The 25,224-nt window shown below is 39.8% G+C and overlaps 1 protein-coding gene across 6 annotated transcripts in view; it reads right to left on the bottom strand.

Moving 5' to 3' along the window:
- Positions 1–25,224, bottom strand: part of SMG6 (SMG6 nonsense mediated mRNA decay factor) — a 213,023-nt gene that overhangs the window by 60,687 nt on the left and 127,112 nt on the right. The gene's annotated exons all lie outside the window — the stretch shown is intronic.

Genomic DNA, 25,224 nt, shown 5'->3' on the forward strand with positions numbered 1-25,224 from the left:
AAACCTCAAAAAACTAGAAGATCTCACCAGTGGGATCAGCCAGAGCAGCTGAAACACGTCCTTGTAAACAATAAATGTTTATTTGGGCAGATAACCTGGCAGATAGCCGCGTCCTGATCTTAGGCAATTTGAAACCCCACAACGGGAGGCTGAGTACAGAGGAGCCCTTTGCCTTTGCCACACGGGTAGGAAGGCAGAGATGGAAGGTGGTCCTGGCTCTTACTACAAGAGAGGTGGCAGGAAACCACTCTGCAAATGCCAGCTTCTTCTCTATTGGGCGATGGCCAGATTCCCTTAAACAGAGAGGGTGGGGACAGAGAAGTCAAATCAACCAACACTAAACAATGCCACCGCATAAAGCTGGCTGTTACACCACAGCCCTGAAGGTATGAGGAGCTCTGGCGTGTTTGGCTGCTGCCACAGGAACCACACTGGCTGAGGGCTTCCCCAGGCCTGGGTGGGAGGCTCATCATTGACTCTGGCCACACACAGGCTCAGTCGCCACCTCAGTCAGTGGCAAACAGCTGCTGAGAGGGGAGGGGCAGACCCAGCAGTGCTGTGTTCTGCAAAGCAAAATCTGCCACTTTAGGAGACTCCAGACAAGATTCACAAGAGCCATATGGCTTAAACTCCATGGAGGTACCAGATGAAAGGGCTGTATGAGAGAAAGAGGCAGCTGGAAGAAAGGAATGGAGGTGTGTTGATGGCACAGAGACTCCTTTCATTGACAACTGTCTTTGTAAACAATTTTACTACTAGTTCTGAAAACCCCATTCCCTAATTGAGGGATTAAATCTTGGCACTGGTTATTCCCCCTGTCTATATGCCTCTGCCCACACTCCTCTTGGGAGGGGAGAGGACAAGGACGTGGAACCCACAATTTGCCTAAAGGGAAAGTTCAGCTCTCGTTCAGCAGACTATGGCTGAATTCTCTTCTAGGGAAGAGAACAGAGATAGTTTAACAATGGTTCTTTGCTCTGAAATAGTACCAAAGTTAAGCCCAGCAGAACAATAAGGGTGTGGATCTGGGATGGAGCCTAAAGGAGGAGTGTAGGAGTTGTGTGTTCATCTGTTGTTTTTGTGGGGGGGGATGCCAATTCATTTTTTTAACTTCATTTGCACTTACAGCTACTTTATAATCATTTCCTGAAAACACAGTAGGAAGAGAGTGGTATTTGCTGACCCCACCCTCCATCTAACACTGCTCCAGCAATCCAACTATGTGCTTTAAACTGAGAAGAGGCCAGCTTTTTGCCTTTGGCAGCACTGAAGGCCAGACATTACCAGTATTCCTGTGAACAGCTCAAGGTTCCACCCAAATAATAATGCACACACTGAAATTCAAGAGGACTATCATTCCAGCACAATAACCCAGGAGAGAAAGAGGAGAGCTGAGTGGGCTGGGTGGGACAGTCGGGACACTTTTAAGTTCTGACACCAGAAGACCCAAATGATTAGCACAGGCACTTTGGTAGACTGGTGACAGATCAGCTCTAGTGTGGGAAAACTCAAATGCTATTACAAAGAAGTTACCTCTATACAAGAAGAGAGGTGAGAATGAGGGAGGGGTGTAGGCTATAGGGCAGTAAGGTAGAGAAATCATTTTTAGAGAACTGGGTAGCTGCTGAGCTGGTCCAATTCTGAACACACAAGGGATGTTCTAGCCTCTTTTTAGGAGAGACTGATGGAGAGTGGTTATGGGCAGGGCAAGACATACAAGTTCCATTTCTGCTTTGGAAGTTGATTGGAGGGCTCCTCTGCAGGGGAGTCATAACAGATGTTTATAGAAAACACCACAAAGCTCCTGGTTATCCAATGCCAAAGGCATCTTCTTCCTGGAGAGCTGTGTCTGACAGCCTCTATGTTCTAGGACTCCCAATTTTATTTATTAAGTTTTCCTGTTTATTCTGAGAAGCTATGCAGATCTCCCGAGGGAGTCTTTAGAGAGATGCTAGGGAGGGGGCAGCAGGGAGACTTGTGAACAGTCCTAAGGACACAGCTCTTTTGCATCCTACATTACTTCTTATCTGGCAGGAAGGAGAGAACGAATATGGAAAGGACGTTTCCTAGTTTAATTAATTACAATGTTCATCCTTTATTTTTTGTTTTGGATGTGCAGGGATCTCTTGGACTCTTGATGCTCAAGGAACATGGAATTGAGAGTACAATAATTACTGGCATCTAAAGGTGCTTTTTGTTGTTATTCCCATGAGAATAGCATCAGAGTGACGAACAAGGTATAAGTGCTTTAAACTAATCATTATCTTCATTTAGAGAGGGAATTTCTTTTAAAACACTTGCCCCATTTTGGGCAGCATGGTCTCTGCTTATATGGAAACAGGAGGAGGCAGAAGGAGTTCCATTTTTGCCAGAAGCAGAGTCTGTCTTTTGCTAATTTTCTGGAAGCAATAGGTTCTCTTTGGTTCTAGAGGAAGCCAGACATTTCCAAAAGAGGAAGAGAGAAGGAGACAGGGCCTGGTGCTGCATGACTTGTGGCTATCTCATATCTCCAAGAGAAGAGATCACCTGGAGGGACCTAAACCCTCCCGGATGCAGGCCTCTAACCACGCCTTCCATGCGGTGCGGTCATCCTGAGACCAGTGGTGATTCAGGTACTACAAGGTCTCTGCAGATGTCACCACAGTCCAATGTTTTATAAAGGAAAGCAAATCTGAGGATGATACTCTAGGGCTATGCTGTCCAATACAGTAGCCATTAGCCACATGTGGCTATTTAAACTTAAGTTATATAAAATTAAATATAATTAAAAATTCAGTTCCAATAAATAGAAAGACATCCCATCTTCATGGATTGAAAGACTTAATATTGTTAAGATGACAATACCACCCAAAGTTACCTACAGAATCAATGCAATCGCTATCAAAATTTCAATGGCATTTTTTTCAGAAACAGAAAAATAGACCCTAAAATTCATATGGAATCTTAAGGGACCCCAAATAGACAAAACAATCTTGAAAAAGAAGAAATGTTGGAGAACTCACATTTCCCAATTTCAAAACTTACTACAAAGCTACAGTAATCAAAACATTGTGGTACTAGCACAAAAATAGACACAGAGCAATGGAACAGAATTGCAAGTCCAGAAAATAAAAACATCTATGGACAGCTAATCTTCAACAAAGGAGCCAAAAACATAGAATTGAGAAAAGAAACTCTTTTCAATAAATAGTGTTGGGAAAATGGGACAGCCACATGCAAAAGAATGAAAGTAGTCCATTATCTTATACCATACACAAAAATTAACTCAAAATGGATTAAAGACTTGAATCTAAGACCTGAAACCATAAAACTCCTGGGAGAAAATACAGGCAGTATACTCTTTGGCATCAGTCTTAGCAGCATCTTTTCGGATACCATGTCTACTCAGGGAAGGGAAACAAAGGAAAAAATAAACAAATGGGACTACATTAGACTAAAAAGCTTCTGCAAGGCAAAGAAAACAGGAACAAAACAAAAAGACAACCCACCAACTGGGAGAAAATATTTGCAAATCATATTTTCGAGCAGGGGTTATTTTCCAAAATATATAAAGAACTCATACAACTCAACAACAAAAAAACAAACCACCAGATCAAAAAATGTGCAGAGGATATAAACAGATATTTTTCCAAAGAAGATACACAGATGGCCAACAGGCACATGAAAAGATATTCAACATCACTAATTATTAGGGAAATGCAAATCAAAACTACAATGAGATCACCTTACACCTGTCAGAATGGCTATAATTAAAAAGACAAAAAATGAATGTTGGATAGGATGTGGAAAAAAGGGAACACTACTGGTGGGAATGCAAACTGGTGCAGCCACTATGGAAAACAGTAAGGAAAATTCTCAAAAAATTAAAGAGGGAAATACCATATTATCCAGCTAGCCCACTATTGGGTATGTATTCAAAGAACTTGAAATCAACAATTCAAAGAGATTTACACACCCCTATGTTCACTGCAGCATTATTCACAACAGCCAAGACATAGAAGCAACCCAAGTGCCTGTCAACTGATGAACGGATAAAGAAGATGTGGTATGGGGGCCGGCCCCATGGCCGAGTGGTTGGGTTCGTGCGCTCTGCTTCAGTGGCCCAGGGTTTTGCAGGTTCGGATCTTGGGCGCGGACATGGCACCACTCATGAAGCCGAGCTGAGGCAGCGTCCCACATGCCACAAGTGGAAGGACCCACAACTAAAAATTTACAACTATGTACTGGGGGACTTTGGGGGAAAAAAGGAAAAATAAAATCTGTAAAAAAAAAAAAAAAGAAGATGTGGTATATATATAATGGAATACTTCACAGCCATAAAAAAGACAAAACTGTCCCATTTGCAACAACATGGATGGACTTTGAGGGTATGACATTAAGCAAAATAAGCCAGATAGAGAAAAACAAACACCACATGATTTCACTCATATGCGAAAGATAAACACACAGATAAGGAAAACAGATTAGTGGTCACCAGAGGGAAAAGGAATTGCAGGAAAGGCAAAAGTGGTAAAGGGGCACATATGTATGATGTCAGATAAAAACTAAGACTATTCATGGTAAGCACGACATAGTCTATACAGAAACTGATAAACAATAATGTATACCGGAAATTACATAATGTTATAAACCATTATGACATCAATAAAATAAGTGAAAAAACCCCCAAAACCAAAACCCAAAGTAGTGTGGTACTGGTATAAGGACATATAGACTAACAGAATGAACAGAAGCCCAGAAATAAACCTTCACACATATGGTCAATCGATTTTTGACAAGGGTGCCAAGATCATTTAATGGGGAAAGGACAGTCTTCAACAAATGGTATTGGTAAAGCTGGATATCCCCATGCAAAAGAATGAAGTTGGACCTTTACCATATAACATATACAAAAATTAACTCAAAATGGATCAAAGACCTAAATTTACGAGCTAAAACTAGAAAACTCTCAGAAGAAAACACAGGGGACAATCTTCATGGCATTGGATTTGGAATGATTTCCTGCATCTGACACCAACAGCATAGGCAACAAAATAAAAAATAAAATGGACTTATTAAAACTAAACTTACTCATATATCAAAGGACACTATTAAGAGAGTGAAAAGACAACTCACTGGATGGGAGAAAATATTTGCAGATCACATATCTGCTAAGGGATTGATATCCACAATATATAAAGAACTCTTACAACTCAACAACAACAAAAAAAACCTGATTAAAAAATCCTCCTTCTCCAACGAAAAGAGGCAAATCATTAGTCATTAGAGGCATGCAAACCCAAACTACAAGATACCACTTCACACCCATTAGGATGGCTATTATCAACAAAACAAGAAAACAATGAGTTTTGGTGAGGATGCAGAGAAAATGGAACCCTTGTACACTGCTAGTGGGAATGTAAAATTGTGTAGCTTCTGTGGAAAATAGTTTCATGGTTCCTCAAAAAGTTAAACATGGAATTACCAGATAATTCAGCAATTCCACTCTTAGGTATATACCCAAAAGAACTGAAAGCAGGGACTCAAATATGTACTTGTACACCACTATATACACCAACTGCACACCACAATGCTCATAGCACCATTATTCACAATAGCCAAAAGGTGGAAGCAACCCAAGTGTCCATCAACAGACGAATGAAGAAACAAAATGTAGTATATACAGTCACGCTTTGCTTAACGACAGAGATACGTTCTGAGGAATGTGCTGTCAGGTGATTTCGTCACTGTTTGAACACTGTAGAGTGTACTTACAGTAACCTAGATGGTCTAGCCTACTACACACCTAGGCTATATGGTCCTAATCTTGTGGGACCACTGTCGTATATGCGGTCTGTCACTGACCGAAATGTCGTTATGCAGTGCCTGACTGGACATACACTGGAATATTATTCAGCCATAAAAAGGAACTAAATTCTGATACAGGTTACAATATGGATGAACTCTGAAAACATTATGCTAAGTGAAATAAGCCAGACACAAAAGGACAAGTGTTGTATGATTCCACTTACATGAGGTACCTCCAATAGGTAAATTCATAGAGACAGAAGGTAGGTAGAGGTTGCCAGAGGCTGGGGAGGGGAGAATGGGGAGTTTTTGCTTAATAGAGTTTCTGTTTGGAATGATGAAAAAGTTCTGGAAATGGATAATGGTGATGACTATATGACACTGTGAATGTACTTAATGCTACTGAATTGCACACTTAAAAAATGGTTATAGGGGCCGGCTCCGTGGCTGAGTGGTTGAGTTTGCAAGCTCTGCTGCGGCGGCCCAACGTTTGGATCCTGGGCACAGACATGGCACTGCTCATCGGGCCACGCTGAGGTGGCATCCCATATCCCACAACTAGAAGGACCTGCAACTAAGATATACAACTGTGTACGGGGTGGGGGGGGGGGGGTTGGGGAAATAAAGCAGAAAAAAAAATGGCTATAATGGTAAATTCTATATTATGTATATTTTACCACAATTTAAAAAAATTTTAATAATGATTTCCTCCGGTGTGCTAGCCACATTTCAAGAGCTCGATAGCTACATGTCGCTAGCGGCTACCAGATTAGACAGTGCAGAATAGAACATTTTCATCATTGCAGAAACTCCTATTGGACAGCACTGCTCTAGAGCTCTATTAAGGACCACGTGACCCTGTTTTCAGCAGAGCTATCCTATATGCTGTCTCCAGCTCCTTTATCCCTTATTTCAGTGCACCACCATCCTGCCTATTTGTTATTCTAATAGCCTCTCTAAGCATTGTAAACCCCCTTACTATTGTAAATTTTAAAGCTTATATTATTTCACAAGTGCTATTTCATTTAATATTAAAAAAAAAAACTGAATGGCGATGGCCTTCCTTTCTCTTAGGTATAAAAACTAAGGCCCTAAATTTTATAATTGGGACTGGGATTCAAACTGTCGCTTTTGCATTTTGTGTTCTTTCCACCTCTACATCACACTGCTTCTCAGAGGGTTTTGTCATTCCCACCAACACTGACATCTCCAAAAAGCAGTCACTGAGCTGCATACGGTGGCATCCTGGAGGCTGCACAGAGGTGGTAATCATCTCCTCAGGAGTTTCCAATCTCAAACATGTCATATCCCCAAAGGCTTCCTTTTCCAACTTTCCCATTTTAATCAACAGTGGCTCAAATTTTCTAGTTATTTAGCTTCAAAATTTAGCAAAGATATTATATTCTTCCCTCTTTTATCTTATTTATATTTAAACAAATATCAAGTCATATTGTAACACTACTCTCATACCTGTCCTTTCCTTTTCAGTACTGCTGCTGCTGGTCTGAGCTGGATTCTCATCACCACAGTCTTAGATACCACCTTGCTCTCTAACTGGTCTCTTGCTTTTACTGTTCTCCTCTCCTAAACGTTACCACCAGACCAGTCCTCTGTATCTCCAATTCTGTCAGGTTATTCCCGAACATTTTATTTTTTATATAAAAAATAGTTTAAAAAAATACCAAGTATTTTTTTACACTTTTAAAATTTATTTCCCACAACCCTACACTAAGGTAATTAGTGTAGCATACTCAGATTTGATTCCAAGTTACTTCTTCTGTATTCCCCTAGCACAATGAATGGTATAAAACACATAGCTGGTGCTCAAATAACATATGCAGAAAGAATAAATTGCATGTAGGCAGCAGAATAAAAACATTTAAAAAATAAATGAAAAATAAGATCTATCTCCCATGAAACAAGTATGGTTAAGAATACGTTCATTTTGGGGGTGGCACGGTAAAGATAAGAACACATTGAGCTATTTTAGAAAGGAAATGATAGTTCTACATTAGAAATTCATTAATGTATATCTCCATATTAAGAGGTCAAATAAGAAAGGCCACATGATCATCAACAGACGAAGAAAAAAAATATAATAAAATTTAACCCTTGCTTATTTATGATTAAAAATAATCTCTGCAAACCAGGAATAGAAAGGAACATCCTTAACCTGATAAAAGACATTTACCAGAAATCTAGAGAAAATAGCAGATCCAATGATATAACTTTAGAAGCACTGCCTTTACAGTCAGAAACAAAGTAAGGATTTCTGTTCTTATGGCCACTCTTACCAGAACTAACAGTAGGGCTGGCAGACAGAAGGTCAAAAGAAAAGATAATACTCATATTTATACCATTAATAGTCAACTAGAAAATACAATATTCAAATTAGCAATAAAAGCTGTGCAAGAGTTTTAGAGAAGATTACAAACCTCTTTAGAAAAAGAGTTTTAGAAAAGATTACAAAACATCCTCAAAGGGCATAAAAGAAGACCTGAATAAATTAACAGTATATCATGTTCATGGATGGGAAGAGCCAATAGTGTAAATATGGAAATTTTCCCCAAATTAATCTTTGAATTCAGTACAATTACCTACAAAATCCCTACAGAGTTTTTGGTAGAATTAGAAAAGTTGATCTCATCTGAAAGAAAGACTTAGGAAGAGTGAAGCCATTTCTGTAAAACAATAACAAGGTTGGGAAATTTGCCCTACTAGTTTTAAAGACTTATAAACCAGAATGGTGGTACAGATTGGCTCACTGGATCAATAGAACAGAATAGAGAACTAAGAAACTGACTCATATACAGGGAAACCTGATTTACAAAAATAAATTCCAGATGGATCAAAGATGTAAATGTATAAAGTAAAATAAAACTTTTAGAAGAAAAAAAATGTAGGTATATATTCCTTGTGACCTCAGATTAGATAAGGTCTTCTTTTTTTTCCCCCAGGTTGAATGGAAATTCTTCTTGTAATACTTTAATGTGACAACAAGTGGTTAAAAAAAGAAAAGATCAAATGACAAAATCTTATACAGACATAAAAGTAACCCTTTCATCCCACCAAATTATAAGCTTTGGCTTATTATTAGGGAATTGATTTTTCTATTATTCAATGTATTATTATTCAAATGCATTATTTCAAATACATTTGTTACTTAAATGCATTCCAGTGGACTTGTTTTAATTAAAAATTTTTTATTATGGAAAATTTCAAACATACACAAAAGTAGAGACTAGTATAATAAACAAACCTGTCTACCATGACCTAGCTTCAACAATTAGCAATACATGGCCATTACTGTATGCACATCTAAGAAGAATTTCTCAAATAAGATATAAAACATGAAGGAAAGAGTTGATAAATTTGTCAGAAAAAGAATTTCCATACAAATAAATTTAAAAGATAAACTATAGATTGGGAGATTTGCAATGCACATAGCTGACAACGCATTCACATCCAGACCTACAAATCAATAAGGACCAATGAGAAGAAGCAGGAAGAGAATATGAGCAGAGAATATAAACATGGAATTCAAAGAAGAAGAAACTCAAATGGCTAATAAAGCCCTCTAGTAATAAAGAAAGAAATGCTCAACCCCTTTAGTAACAAGGAAAACAAAAAATAAAACAAGATACGATTTAGGGGCTAGCCCCGTGGCTGAGTGGTTAAGTTTGCACACTCAGCTGCAGGTGGCCCAGTGTTTCGTTGATTCAAATCCTGGGCGTGGACATGGCACTGCTCATCAAACCACGCTGAGGCAGCGTCCCACATGCCACAACCAGAAGGACCCACAACGAAGAATATACAACTATGTACCGGGGGTCTTTGGGAAGAAAAAGGAAAAAAATAAAATCTTTAAAAAAAAAAACAAACCAAGATACGATTTAAATCATCAAATTGGCAAAAATTAAAAGTCTGGAAATGGCCAGTATTGGCGAGAATGTGGAAAAGTTGGAACTCATATACTTTTACATGTATTACAAACTGGTATGATCATCTTGGAAAGCAATTTGGCAAGAGCCAGCAAAGCTGGTGAGCATAGCTTACAATGTAGCATTTCTGCTTCTAGATACATTTCCTTAGAGAAACTCACACATTGGTACAAAGTATTGTTGGTAGTGGTAAAAAATTGTGCATCTATAAGAGACGAGATAACTAACGCGGTATATTCATATAATGAACTGTTATACATCAATTAAAATGAAAGAAACAGAACTACATGCATAAACATCAATAAATTTAAAAACTGTATTGTTAAGTAAGAAAAGCAAGGCAGATGATAATCACAGTATGCCATGTGTATCACGTCCAAACAGACTAAATAACAGTATACTGTTTTTTCAAAAGAAACTTGAAACAAGGTTATGTGACTGAGTGAATCAACTCCCACAGTTAAGTCTCTTATCAAATTGTCCCATTTTATTTCCTTCACAATATTTAACACGAGCTGAATTTATTTTGCATACTTACGTGTTTACTGCCTGTCTCCCTTTAACTAGAACATAAAATCTATGAGTTAAGAGATTGTGTCTGTCTCACTCACCACAGAATTCCTAGCATTGTGAATAGCGACTGGCAAATAATAAGTGCTCAATAAATATCTAATGTTAAGTGAATGCTAGAAGACAAGCCTACCAGAATAAGTTACAGGGAAACATCTAAGCCTTGCAGAGAAGCCCAGGCTACATATCGACTGTAAGTTCAAGCACCTATCTCTGTGAAGTGTCCATGGGAAAGAGACATGAATGACAAATGGATGGTGCTCTTTCCAGCCACAGCTAGAACTAGAAACCTGGAGCAGGGGTGTGGGAGTGAAGAGAAAAACAAAAATTATATTTGGAAACAAAATTTCTACGAACAAGATATAGAAACTTTGAACTTCTGGACTCTTTACAGATACCTAATTAATTACCTAGCACAATCTTCTCAGGCAAGTTCCAACATGAGTTCAGGGATATGAACTTTTTAAAAACCTAAAGCGTGTCATTTAACTTCTTTCCCCAGCCTCAAGTTTGGGAGAAGGACAGAAAAAGAAAGGGAACAAGGAGTGGAAAAACAAGAAGACACATCAAATATATTGCTTTTAAAATAGCTTCTGAAAAATACCGAAGAGAAGAATGGCATGCCTATAAGGAGGTGTCTGGAAAGGTTCTTCTCCTGGGCTGTGGTGAAGGCCACCATCGACCTTTAGGCAATTACAGCACTTCACCATGATGCCCTGTAGAGCAGCAGTGGTTTAGAGGATGGGCTCCGGGGTTAGACTTCTTGGGTGTGAATTCTGACTTGGCAGTATACTACCTATGTAACTCCGGGCAAGTCACTTAACACTTCTGTATCTCATTTCCTTAAGAAGAAAATGGATGCTAATAATGATACCTACCACATGGGGTTGTTATGAGGATTAAATGTTTTAACACATGTAAAGCTCTTAGAATAATACCTAAGACATAGCAAGTCCTCAACAAATGGTAGCTTTTACTGTAATTATTCATCTCGGAGAGAGAACTTATGGTTAATTCTTTGGAAAAACCGCTGGCCCTGGAGGCTTGGATGACTAAATCATTAGCTAATGAAACAGGGACGACAACATGTAACAGTGGGAAAGCACTAGACCAAAAATCAAAGTGCCTGGAGGAGCAGAGATTGCCAGTTACCTCCCAATACCCAATCTTCTCCTCTTTAGTAAAAGAATTTTGATTTTTAGCTGGGTATATTTCTGTCTGACTAGATGACTATATTTTCATCCTTCTCTGCAGCTAGGGTAGACATGTGACTAAGACGTATGTAGAAGTTTTAAGTAAAACCTCAAAGAAATCTTTTCAAAGGTGTGAGGGGGATCCTTTCTATCTATCTTCCTCCATTATGCTGCCTACTTATGCTCCAGCAGCCACATCCTAGGGATGTTGTGGTAGTGAGCTGGAAGAGTCCTCGGTGTCTGCTAACTTGTGTAGCCCTCACACTGGTCTTGGATTGCCTATTTCTGGACTCTGATGTCAGAGAATAAAAAGTGATGTGTTTAGGCCTCTGTAGTTGTGGTTCATATTCACTCAAACTTAATACTTAATAATGTATCTGGGTTCTGGCCTATTATTATTATATGATCTTAGATAACTTAGTCTTTCTAAATCTTAGTTTTCTTATCTGTAAAATGTGGATAATACCTCACAGGGTTGTGGGAATTAAGTGAAGTAACATATCGTAACAACACTATGTAGAATGCTGATGTAATTTTTATCAATGAAAATAAGAGAGACACTTAGAAAGGAAAAGCAGGTGATAACGACAGAGGGCACAAAGATAAAGACTAAGAAAAGTGTTAGAAAAAGAGTCTAGGAAAAGATATTGTGCTTTTAAGAGTAGAAAAATTTCTTAGAGATCATGAAAATTAACACCTTTGGTGAGATAATACCCTATATCCGGAATCCTGCTAAATACACTATTAAATTATCTTGGTAGGAATCTCATAATTTTCCACTTTTTGGAGTCCACTATCTCTGATCCTGATTCATTCTCAGAGACTTTTCCCTTCAAATCCCAATGCCTTGCATGTCTACATTTGTCTTGCCATTACCTCCAACCTAAATAACGTCACACTTCTTGACTTTACCATAAAGCAGAACTGTCTAATAGAACTTGTAGCAATGATAGAAGTTTTTCTATATCTACTCTTGACAATATGGTAGCCATTAGTCACATGTGGCTATTAACCATTTGAAAGATGGCTAGTGTGACTAACGAACTGAATTTTAAACTTTAATTTTACTTAATTTAAATAGACACACATGGCTAGTGGCTACTACCACTGGACACTGCAGCCTACAGAGTGAGCTCTAGGGAAGAGAAGTAAATGGTGCATTATTTCCTCATCCTGTTTAATCTATTCCACTTCTTCATAATATCTGTGGTAAAATGCTTTCTCTTAGTTTACTCCTGATAAGGCCCTAAATCCTTGGGGAGTCCCTATTTCTCTATTTGAGATTTGGGTTATCTTATTTCCAGAGGAATAGACAGATTTTTTCAACACACACGCACACACACACACTTTCCTGAGTGAGACAGACATCCTTAGGGCAAAGCTTTATTGAACACACCAGAATAACTGGATTCATGGAATCAACCAAAAAATGCACCAAAGATGATTAGTTCCCCGAAAAGGCCAGATCCTTCTGACTTTTTGGTCTAAAGACATCAGAAGTTCAATTATCCTTCTTGGTAAGTCCTTACGTATCCAATACAAGTCTAGTATGTTCTTTTAATTAAACAAAACAGGAGGAGAAACACGCCAGTTCTGCTTCTGAGAGATCAAACTAAAAGAAATGGCCTGAAGCAAGGTTACTGACCATGGAAAGCTTGGTATAGTAAATAAAGCTGTCAAAATAAGCAATCTGTCAACTTGAGGAATTATCTTCGTGATGGGGGATGGGAGGTTGGTTAAAGTAATACTGCAGGTGATTTAACTCCTAATGAAGGACTAATAACTCTCAACAATGCTAACCAAATCCCATGAAGGACAAGTGATCAACAATTTACTGGCTTGCCCCATCTGTCTAGACAACCTTAGACATTTCTAACTAAGATCTATGTATTTCAGCTCAGTACTGGGCAACTTCTCTTAGGTGTCTACTAGCAAGCTGATAGGCAGGACAGAGAAAAAGCTCCAGGAGAAAAGGGTGCTAGAGGTGGTAATAATAGCACCAAAAACACACTCTAAAAAAAAATCTTGACCCTGATGACCCCATCAGGCTGCTACTCAGGTGCTTGTGTTTTAGATGTGAGCAAAAGTGTAATTCAAAAACTCCTTGATGTGAATCCAAGAAATGATCTGACGGTACTTGCGGCAGATTTCCCTTAGAGGCAAACCAGTATGACCTTTTTCAAATGCAAATTGGCTTACTCACTATAGCTGTCAGATTTCTTCAGGAGGAGTTGAAAAGAGAAGGCAACGCTCCCCTCTGACAGATCTGAGGAGTATGGCAAACCTTGATTAAGTGAGAAGGAGGGACAAAGGATACCTGGAGAATGACCCCTGTGAACAGAAGGCTCTATGGGACTGGCCTGGACAGAACTTGATGGGAATGGAAAGCTCTACTCTGAAGATTCTTTCTTGGGTTGGACCACCTTGATTCTGGCAGTCCCCCCCTCCTATGTTGGCTCAGGTATTCACTGATCTTAGAACAGACTCTAAAAGTCCCCAGACCCCCAAGTCAGATCTCCCTTGTCTTTAGGGCAGGAGTGCCCATAAACTATGTCATCCAACTAGGCCCCACTGGCTTGTACTCACACAGGAAGTACTTATCAAGCTCTCATGAGATCTGCAGCCCCACACCAGATACCTGGGGTTGTCTATAAGAGAGTAGTTTCAACAGCTCTCACGCTAATATTCAGGGTGTAGTCTTAAAGGCAAACGCAGCAGAAAGGGGTGAGAGATGACCCAGGAGAACTGTGTGCACGCTCAGAAAGTAACTCTGGTCTGTTCTAGAGGTTGTTATATCACAACGTGGAAATATAGTTATTTAGTAGGGGATGGGGGAAAAAAACACCTGGAATTTCAGAAATGAGAGAAAACAGGCAGGTAAAAGCAGGTAGTAGTTGAGGCTACTGAAATCAACAGACTGGAAACTTTAGACTCTTTCAAATATAAAGGCCAGGGAAAGGAGGCCTGGAAATTAAAACATGCCTAGATTAAGGAGCCTGTCCCCATCTACAGGAAGTTTATCCCTAACATCTAAATAGTCATGTTTTAAAATCAACAAGTTTGCTGGTTTTCAGCTGCCACTGACCGGAACCCCCAGTGGCTTTGGCCCACAGTGTAGACAGACTGTGCCCAGCCGGACTACATGAAGACATGCAGCCGGAAGTCAGCCAGCCAGCCTGACCCCTCCCAGCTTCTCGAGGAGACTGAACAAAATGCTACCCAGCTACACGAGTAGTAGACAAGATAGTTTAACCCTAGCAACGCAGGGTTATAGTAAGGACCCATGTGCATCTCAATCAGCAGATTCAGAGTAAGTGGTCTAGGACCCAAAGGGACCCCAAGAATGAGAACAGAAACCTACCAGCAAGTTCAGCAGGACCTTTGGTCCCCACCGCTCTCCCTTCCTGTCTACTGCAGTTGCATATTCACGTTCACAGTCACATATTTTAAAAATTTGATATAATTATCTCCTAGAAATTACTGAATGTAGCCTCTTGGGATCTAAAGCAATTAAGTGAAGATAAATTTCTTTCATGGAGCAAGCTGTCAAAGGATGAAGCAATTTCATTCCCCATTTGAAGTGGAAGCTTTGGGTCATGCATGGTTTATTTGAAACAATGCCATCACCTAAAGCTGCTGATCTTATCTCTAACTCTGCTCTCCATTTCAAACTGCTGGAGATATGCAGCGTGGCACTGCCTGAAGTTATGACATCTGGCTCAAGGCCAGCAACAGAACAAGCCAGCTCCTCTTCTAGGTTTCAAGCATAAGACGACAAAAATCATATTAAAAGAAGATAACTATATAGGTGAAGTCTGTTAAATTTTGAAAACGAGAGATGTTCCCAGGGCACTGGGTGTGACCACAGAGGTACCCTAACAATGGAGAAGTGGTACAAGAGCTGGCAGGAATGCCCCCCAAAGGGGGTAGGGTGAAATACATGCCAAGGAACCAGATTTTTCTCTTCTGGGAGACACCAAACCAAACAAACAATGGGGCCTAGTTCATGAAACGGCCTGACAGACGGAAAGCATAACATGCTGAGAATCAAAAGCCCAGAGTTCTAATTCCAGCACTATAAGACTGTGTGTGAGATCGAGGGGAAAGTTCTCATTAACTCTCTTTCTTCTGAACTGCAGCTGGCACTTTATTTAAAAAAAAAACAAACTTCATAACCACATTTTACTTATTTTATAATATACAGTCAATGTGCTATCTAGGTAATAGTAGTCAAACTTTTTTTAAGCCATTGAAACTTTCTTCAGGTGAAATCCATGCATGTCAGACCATGTCTGAGCAGTACTTTTAACAAGAACCTTGAAGAACTAGAATTGGCTTCCAAGTGTTAGTCCACTGGAATCACTAGGAGAGCTTGTTAAAAGAGATTGCTGGGCTCTACCCTCAGAGTTTCTGATTCATAGGTCTGGACTAGGGCCTAAAACATTACATACTTAATACGTTCCCAGGTGAATCTCATGCTGTTGGTCCCAGTACCACAATTTGAGAACCAGTGGTATAGAAAAATCTGGCCAGGAGAATGATCTAGAATTGAAGGGTCTACTATAGTAGCCATTAGCCACATGTGGATATTTCAATTTAATTAAAATTAAATTAAAATTTCTGTTTCTCTGGTGTACTCGCCACATTTCAAGTACTCAGTAGTCCACATGTGACCAGTGGCTACCATATAGAATGGTGCAGAAACAGAACATTACATCATCACAGAAAGTTCTATTTGATAGCGCTGGTCAAGAATCTATTTGATTGCACTGGTGAAAGTTTACTCTAGAGAAAAGAAACTTGCGGAGAATTTCAAGCATACTAAGATGTGTCAGGTATGGAAAAAAAGACTTTGTCACTCTAAGAGAATCTCTCTAAAACCATTGAGTGAGAATTTCAGAAAGGCAGATTGTGCTCAGTTTGAGAAAGAACTTTTTTTAAAAAAAACTGAGACCTGAGCTAACATCTGTTGCCAATCTTGTTTTTTTCCCCTCTTCCTCTCCTCCTCAAATCCCCCCAGTACATGGTTGCACATTCTAGTTGTGGGTCCTTCTGGTTGTGCTATGTGGGATGCTACCTCAGCATGGCCTGACGAGTGGCGCCATGTCTGCGCCCAGGATCCAAATTGGCGAAACCCTGGGTCGCTGAAACTTAACCATTTGGCCACGGGGTCGGCCCTGAGAAAGAACTTTTTAATAGTGACTGTTGTATATAGCAAACTCTGGGAAGTATCTGAAGCAGAGGCTATGAGGACACTAGGAGACTTTTTTTTTTTTTTAATGAGCATACAGCTCATTTTTATTTTTATTTTTTATTTCATTTTATTTTTTGAGGAAGATTAGCCCTGAGCTAACATCCACAGCCAATCCTCCTCTTTTTGCTGAGGAAGACTGGCCCTGAGTTCACATCTGTGCCCACCTTCCTCTATTTCATACATGGGATGCCTACCATAGCATGTCTTGATAAGCGGTGTGTAGGTCCGCACCCAGGATCCAAACTGGTGAACCCCAGGCTGCTGAAGTGGAACACATGAACTTAACTGCTGTGCCATTGGGCTGGCCCCTGAGACTATTTTTTAATTAGGTAGAAGACTGCCTGCGATGTCTTTGAAGGGGCCTCCTAACTTCATGATTCTTTTGTAATCAATCCAATCCAATTTTATAATTATCATTATGGCAAACCATCCCTTTTTGCAGCTGGAATACTTTTCTAAAGTATGTACTTCAGGTAGAAGGAACTTCCTTTATAAGTGTTTTGGTGATAAACTTTCCCAGTTTTTACTGTTTAAAAATGTCTTCGCAACACCAAAGTACAAATAACAAAAGAAAAAACAGATAAATTGGATTTCATCAAAATTAAAAAATTTCAAGAAAGTGAAAAGACAATCTATAGAATGGGGGAAAATATTTGCAAATCATCTATCTGATAATGGACTTTTATCCAGAATATATAAAGAACTCCTACAACTCAACAATAAATGACAAATAATCCAACTTTTAAAACAGGCAAACTGTTTGAATACACATTTCTCCACTTTTATAAAATCTTCACAAAATACTTTCCCAGACCTGATCTCCTTTTATACTCACAACAGCTGTTTGAGTTGGACAGGGCACTTATAATTTTCCTAGTTTTATTGAAAAAGAGACAGAGGCTCAGAGAGGCTATATAAATTGTCCAAGGCAACACAACTAGTCTTTAGCAGAATCGGGATCAGAGCCTACATCTGACACTTTCTTTTATTCCACCCTGCCTTCCTTTGCCTCAAAGGGAAAAAGTTAATGCTCAGACATCCCAAAGACAATCAAGTGAGAAAGCAGAAATTCTATATTTTTAATGTACACAATAAATAAGCACATGCAAAGATGTTTAACATCATTAGTCATTAGGGAAATCCAAATCAAAACCTCAATGAGGTATCACTTCACACCCATTAAAATGGCTATTTAAAAAAAAAAGAAAATAACAACTGTTGGTGAAGATGTGGAGAAATGGGAACCCTTGTGCATTGTTAGTGGAAATGTAAAATGGTACAGCCATTGTGGAAAGCGGTATGGCAATTTCTCAAAAAAATTAAACACAGAATTACCATATGATAAAGCAATTCCACTGCTGGGTACATACCAAAAGAAGTGAAAGCACGGACTTGAACAGATTTATACACACATGTTCATAGCAGCATTATTTACAAGAGCCAAAAGGTGGAAGTGACTCAAGTGTCCATCCATGGATGAATGGATAAACAAAATGTGGTGTATATATACAATGGAATATTATTCAGCCTTAAAAAGGAAGGAAATTTTGACACTGCTACAACAGGATAAACCTTGAAGACGTTATGCTAGATAAAATAAGCCAGTCACAAAAAGACAAATATTGTATGACTCCACTTATATGAGGTTTGCAGAGTGGTCAAATTCAGAGACAGAAAGTAAAATAGTGCTTGGCAGAGACTTCGGGGAGGGAAGAAATGGGGAGATAGTGGTTAATGGGTGCAGAGTTTCAGCTGGGGAAGATGACAAAGGCCTGGAGACAAGTGGCGATGATGGTTGCAAAACAATGTGTATATATTTAACGCCACAAAAGTGTACACTTAAAAATTGTAAATTTTATATTATGTATATTTTAACAATTACAATCTTAAGAAATGGAATGAGCCTGTTCTAAAGAATAAGACTTGAATTAATGGAAAACCACCCTTCCTAGCTCCTCAACCTCTTGAAACATCTGGTATAGGCATTTTCCAGCTTCTGGTATTGATAACATAAGGAAGAACAGACTAACACTATCAGTGAACCAAGGGCTGCCCAGTCACCCTGGCACATTTAGAGCAAAAAGCAACCCAGGCTTGTAGTTACTCCATGACTTTATGGCCTGATTCTCAAGGCCAAAAACTACCCTCAGCTCTGTCTGCGTGAGATTCTGAGTTAAAGGAAGGAATAAAGAAGCATTCCTTCAGTTGTCTGCTAAAGGGTTGGGCCCTCCAGGAAACAGAATTGACTCTCAGTTCTAGAAGGCTAAAACTTGCCTTATATAAAAATGTAAGCCAGTGGCAAAACACCAATTCCAACATTTAAGTTCTATGTCCACAGGACCTTAATACTCCCACAGGGAGGATCCTGCTTATGTTTTGTCATCCTGAAAGGCAGAACTGCCTGTTCTTTAATGTTCAGTTTAGCCTGAGGGCTAGAAAGAATACAGGTTGGATTCTGGGAAGAATGTCTTCTTGGGCCAACTGCATCCATACTCTTGAGCATCAAGGGCCTAATATCAATGCTTTGGACAGATGTTAGTGTCTTTCACTGGGTCCATCAAGATCCCCCCCAAAATACAGTTATGTCCCCTCCTAGTCAGGGGTAGCTAATCTCTCAGAAGGTTGTCTTAGATGCTATGGAAGTAATCAGACCCAACTCTGATGGGCATCTTGAGAAGTTCTTTTTATTGCACTTGCTGTTCCCAGAGTCAGAGAGAAGGCAAATCACTAGGGATCTCTGCCTATATGAAGTGTAACTCTAAAGTAATAAGACATGTTTTAAGAAATCACAAATGAGTATCAGAGTAATTAAGGTACTTGGTAGTCACACCCATACTGAGGCTGTGAAATACTCTTTCTCCCATCTCTCAAGCCCAGATCTCACTTGAGTGTGGGGGAGGATTTTTTTTTTTTTAATATCCATAACCCAGCTGTGACACTTCCTTCCACCTCTACCTGTACATCTGTTTCCTACAGAGTTCTGCTGCCTCAAGTGAGATGCGTGAGGCTTCTGTAGATGCTAGGGAACAAGATGGAACAAAAATGCTTCACACCTGGCTCCCAAATTACAGGAACGCTGGACTGGGGCCAACATAAGCTGGCACAGCACCAGCTGAAATGGACATCAATTAAGGAGCCTGTCATCTCTCAAGACTGCAGAGTCTTTTTTCACTCCACGATTCTCATCGCTCCACAAACCAGCCGCGGCACCACTGGTAGAGTTTTCCAGATGGGATCATTTCCCTTAGATTCCGCAATTGGTGATTTATTGCAGAACTTGTTTTTAACCCCTCCCTTTGTTTTTAAAGCCTGAACTATTATTCCACATTATAGTTTATCTTTAATTGAATTTACTTGTCTTTAGTAAAGTGAGAAATTTGTACCTACGTGAGCAGAAAAAGCTTTAAGCCTGCCTAAAAGATGTTTTGTTTACAAAAAGACATTCAAATAACTGAGATTTTAGCGAATGGTCAGAAATTCTTCTCTGTACACATCACTCCTACTGGGGTCAGAAGCCAGAGAGCCTCGACCAGAATGCATTATCCTGGAGCAATGGACAAATCTCTAGGACTAAAGCAGGCCTTCTCCAACCATCACAGACAGTGTTAGTGATCCATGTCACGTGCAGAAAGGAAAGAAATTCTGCTAGTGTCTAGTCAGTGGCAAATGCTTTTTTTTAAAAAAAAACAACACCTTAATGGTCTCAGCAATTAAAAAGTGACAAGATTCCACATACTACCTTTTCTTGACTTTTGTCCAATGGGGCAGGTCCTAAGTGGGCTGCCCTGTGGAAAGAATTCCATGCAACATGAAAGAGTCCCATGTTAAATAACTATCTCATCCACATTTAATGCATGTTCTGAGAACTGAATTCCACGGCCTCAGGGGGCTGCCTGTTGCTGCCAATTTGCTTCTCATGGCAGAACCCTGTGTGGCAGAGCCCTGACTAGGCTCTGCCAACGCTTATTTGGAAAAGAGTCCAGCTGGAGATGAAAGCAGCTCTTCAAAGTGGGTGACTCCTTGGAGGCTATCACTTTAGGGCTTGGGAATGATTACTTATCAAAAATGACTTCAGTCTGAAATATACTCTGGGCAAGAAGCTGACCGACCCTCTCGGGTATTCCACTGGAGTTTGCAGAGCTGGAGAGGCCTCAATGGGTATGAAGTGAAGGCAGAAACTGAAGAACCTGGTTGAAGGTAAGAGCTCAGAATCCACATCATAGGTGGGGACAGGAGAGAGAGAAGAATTAAAAAAGCTTCAGGCATCTGTCTGCACAACTCAGTCTTGGCCCACTCCTCTTCCCCCTCTTTTATTTTAAATAAACAACTTCAAAAGGGGTGGTCCTCACATCTTTCTGCTGACTAAGGTCTCAATTTCCTTACTTTCCTCTACCAAGAGAGCCTGAAACCTCCAGCTCTCAGCATTTAATCAGTCAAAACTTAGTCTCTGAAGTGAAAAGACAAGGCACAGACTGAGAGAAAATATTTGCAACACATATATATCTGACAAAGGACTTGCATCCAGAGCATATAAAGACATCTCAAAACGCAGTAAGAAAACAAACAATCCAATTTAAAAATAAGCCAAAGATTTGAAGACACTTCACGAAAGTTACGCAAATGGCAAATAAACACATGAAAAGATGTGCAACATCATTAGCCACCAGAGAAACGCAAATTAAACTGCAGTGAGGTACCTTTAAGAATGACTGAAACAAACTGCAGAACCAAGTGCCGGCAAGGACGTGCAGGAACGGCAATTCTCATACACTACTGGTGGGAATGCAAAGTGGTACAGCTACTATGGAAAACAACTGGGCAGTTTCCAACAAATTTAAACATATACTTACCAAACGACCCATTCGTTCATTCCTAGGTATTTACCAGGAGAAATGAAAACTTAAGTTCACATTAAAAGCTATATATGAATGTTTGTAGTAGTTCTATCCATAATTACCAAAAACTGCAAACAATACAAATGTTCATCAAGTGGTGAATGGATAAACAAATTGTAGTATACACAAACAATGGAACACTACTCTGCAGTAACAAAAAAAGAGTTACTGATACGTGCAACAACATGGATGAACCTCAAATGGTTTATGCTTTGTTAATGAGGCTAGACTCAAAAAACTAATTACAATATGGTTTTACTTACATAACATTCTGGAAAAGGTAAAGTCATAGGGGCAGAAAACACATGAGGATGTCAAGGATTAGGGGTGGGGGAGGGTTGGGTGCCTGAGGAAGTTTTTTGGAGTGATGAAAATGCTCCATATCTTAATTGTGGTCATGGCTACATGACTGAATGTTTGTCAAAACTGTAGAACAAAAGTGGATTTTAATCTATGTAAACAAACAAACAAATCTTGGTCTCTGGGGAAGGGGATGAACAGGAGGAACATCAATTCATTCTATGATTGGGGATACCTGGGAATGCATACAGCTAGAGTGTGACAAGGCTGACAAAATCCACTTTCACCTTGATATTGGAGGCAAAATTAAAATAGACCCAGGGGGCCGGCCGTGGCCAAGTGGTTAAGTTCACGTGCTCCACTTCGGGGTCCCAGGGTTCCACCAATTCGAATCCTCGGTATGGACACAGAACCGCTCATCAAGCCATGCTGAGGTGGCATCCCACATTCCACAACTAGAAGGACCCACAACTAAAAATACACAACTATGTATTGGTGGGCATTGGGAGAAAAAGGAAAAATAGAATCTTTAAAAAAAAAAAAAAAGACCCATATTGCTGTTGGAATAGAAGGAACTTTATAGTATACTCTTTGTCCCCAAAACTTTTCACTGTTTCAGAGACAATGCAATCTTCTTTACGCAGATAAAAAGATACCAAGTCCCAGTCTGGTTTTCCGCCTCCCCCTTTCATTTCCTGTTTCATTTGGGCAGAGGTCTCTGTTTCTACAAAGGGCAAAGTGTATACAATTTTAAAAATCATGGGGGGAATCAGAGGCCTAGGCTAACCAGGTTAATGTGCACAGAACCTAATAAAAATAAATCCTGAAACACAGTTTGAAAAATAACAAACACCTATCAAGCTCTCATTAAAAGTATTCTCTAAGAAATCTCATGTCATGTTGTCAGTGAGATCAAAAAAACAAGTATATCTGTAATAACAAAGTTCCTTTTAATATCATTATTATCTAATAATGAAATGATGGGAATGGGTACCTCCAAAGGTGCAACATTTTGAAAAAAAAATTATGCCTCTTATAATGAGGTCACAGGACCATAGGGAGTGAGAATAGTCTGGTGGATAAAGATGTGTGTTACAGCAGTACGTGGAAAGCCGTGAAAACAGCTTGAAAAAGAAAACATTCCCACTCTCATTTGAGTGGCTTATCTTCACACCTCTGCTTCATAGCTTAATCCTTCTAGTACTTCTTGGGTGCTTCAAGCAAGAGGAAGGAAATGGTACTTGGAAACTGTAACTAAGCTAGTAACTCTTAGCTCCACCTTCGAAGAGCACAAGTATGTAAGCATATGCACACATACAAATGCAGAGAAAGGGCTTTTTCATTTAAATAGAGGAAGCTGCCATGTCTACCTCTATAAGTAACAATATTAATCATCCACCGTCTGGTTTTAATCCACACACTCCTGATCCTGCATCTGAATGTATTGTTATCAGGGGAAGGAGCATTTCTGCTCAATCTTATTCACCAGCCAAAAACCTGAAAATGTGAAAACCACATTGGTGAAGTACCTTCTTAGGGACCCAAAAAACTCTGAGCTGCTGTTTTTTATTGTTTTCTTTCTTTCTTTTTTTAAAATGATGAACAAATGTGAATTTCAGAGGTTCTGAAGGGGAAAAAAGAAACAGCTCAAGTTACAGGTCCCTCATATCTCAGAGTGACACTACCCTCAGGGAAATTAGCATTTTCTCTTCTGTATTTCCTAAAGGGGATCCATCCACACAACCTGATTGACATCAGCCTGTCAGAGACAAGCTTGGGCACCCAGGTGCATCCCTTAGGAGCATTTACAAATGAAATGGCAAGTCCAAACAGCAAGCCTTTGCCTCTAGTCTCCATTCTTCTGGTTTATGCTTTGCTAGCAGTAAAAGCAGGGGCTAAAAAAGCGTCTGTATGTGTCTAAGCATGCTTCTCCCACTGTCTGTATTGGGGACCCTTCCCTCTCCTCAGGTTCACCCTAAAAAGGGTCGCCAAGCCAATATGTGGGCTTGAGTGCCTTCAAAGCCATTAGTCACCACCCTTGCAGTCTCACTCCAAACTGAGAATGGGGCCACCCATGACACAAAAACTCTGGCAAGATCAGGGGATAGCAAGAGCAGAAGAAACCACAATATGCCTGAGACTCCCAGGAGAACAATGACTAGTGCTGGTAGGGAACAGACTGACAGACAGACCAGACAGACTCTAACCAGGCCTCGCTCTGTTTTCGATGCAACACAAATGTTTTCCATTAGAAGTTCCCTGCCCCACAAACACTCATACATGCGGCTATGAAATCCACATACTTAACTTCAGCTTTTCTGGCACTCTGACCCAACTACCTCTCCTGTTCCTCTGGAACAGAGCAAAGTTGAGAGCAAAGAGATTCCAGTACCCCCAGCACAAAGGTAAACGGAACAGAATCACGATTACTAAGTACCATTTACCCTGAGTGTAACTGAGCAGGCAAAAGGGAAGGGAGAAAACAAGGACTTTTCTTTTGCCAAAAGAGAAAAAAGCACTGTACAGCTCTGGCTCTCACTGATTGGCTCCTACGCTTTCAGCTTAAAGTTTGGCTTTACCTTTCTAGTAAAGTCTGCAGTTGATCTTCATTAGGTATCGGTCACCATTAAAAGCAAAACAGGCAAAAACCTCAGAAAACTCAATACAAAGTCTGCAAAATCTTAGTACTAAGAAACCATGGAATGCTGGCTGATCACTAACCCATATTTCAAACACTGAGAACCAGCTGAGTATTGCAATTATGAGAAGAAGCTGAACTAGACATCCTTAAACCATCAGCAACCATCCTCCCACCATCTGTAGAACCTGGCCCAGGTTCATTTCCAGTCATAGTCACAGAGGTGGGGACATGTGGATGTCTGGCTAATTTATCTCTTTCCTTAAAAAAAAGAAAAAAGAAAAGAAAACCACAAGTAAGAATTGAAGGGAATGAAAACCAAAAATGAACACTGAAAAGAAGATAAAAAGTGAATTTTTAAAATGGCATGTAAGAAATAAAAGGAAATCCCCTATTCAGGCAGCTCTGGAGTTCCCTAATTGCACAAGAGCAAAGGACACCCCCCCAATGTGTATGCCCTGTTAAGCAATTGCTCAACTTACATTCATTGTGCAATTCTAACCTTCCAAAGTTTTTTGCTGTACATATGCAAACCATGTTTTCCACTGCACTCTAGAATTAAGAACAGTTTCTCATTTTTCTCTTCTTCACTTTAGAGGGGGCTGTGTGCATGAGCAAGAAAAAATCTACTGCTAGATAAGCATTC

Source organism: Equus caballus, chromosome 11, assembly GCF_041296265.1.
Source record: "Equus caballus isolate H_3958 breed thoroughbred chromosome 11, TB-T2T, whole genome shotgun sequence".
In the NCBI taxonomy this organism is placed as follows: domain Eukaryota; kingdom Metazoa; phylum Chordata; class Mammalia; order Perissodactyla; family Equidae; genus Equus; species Equus caballus.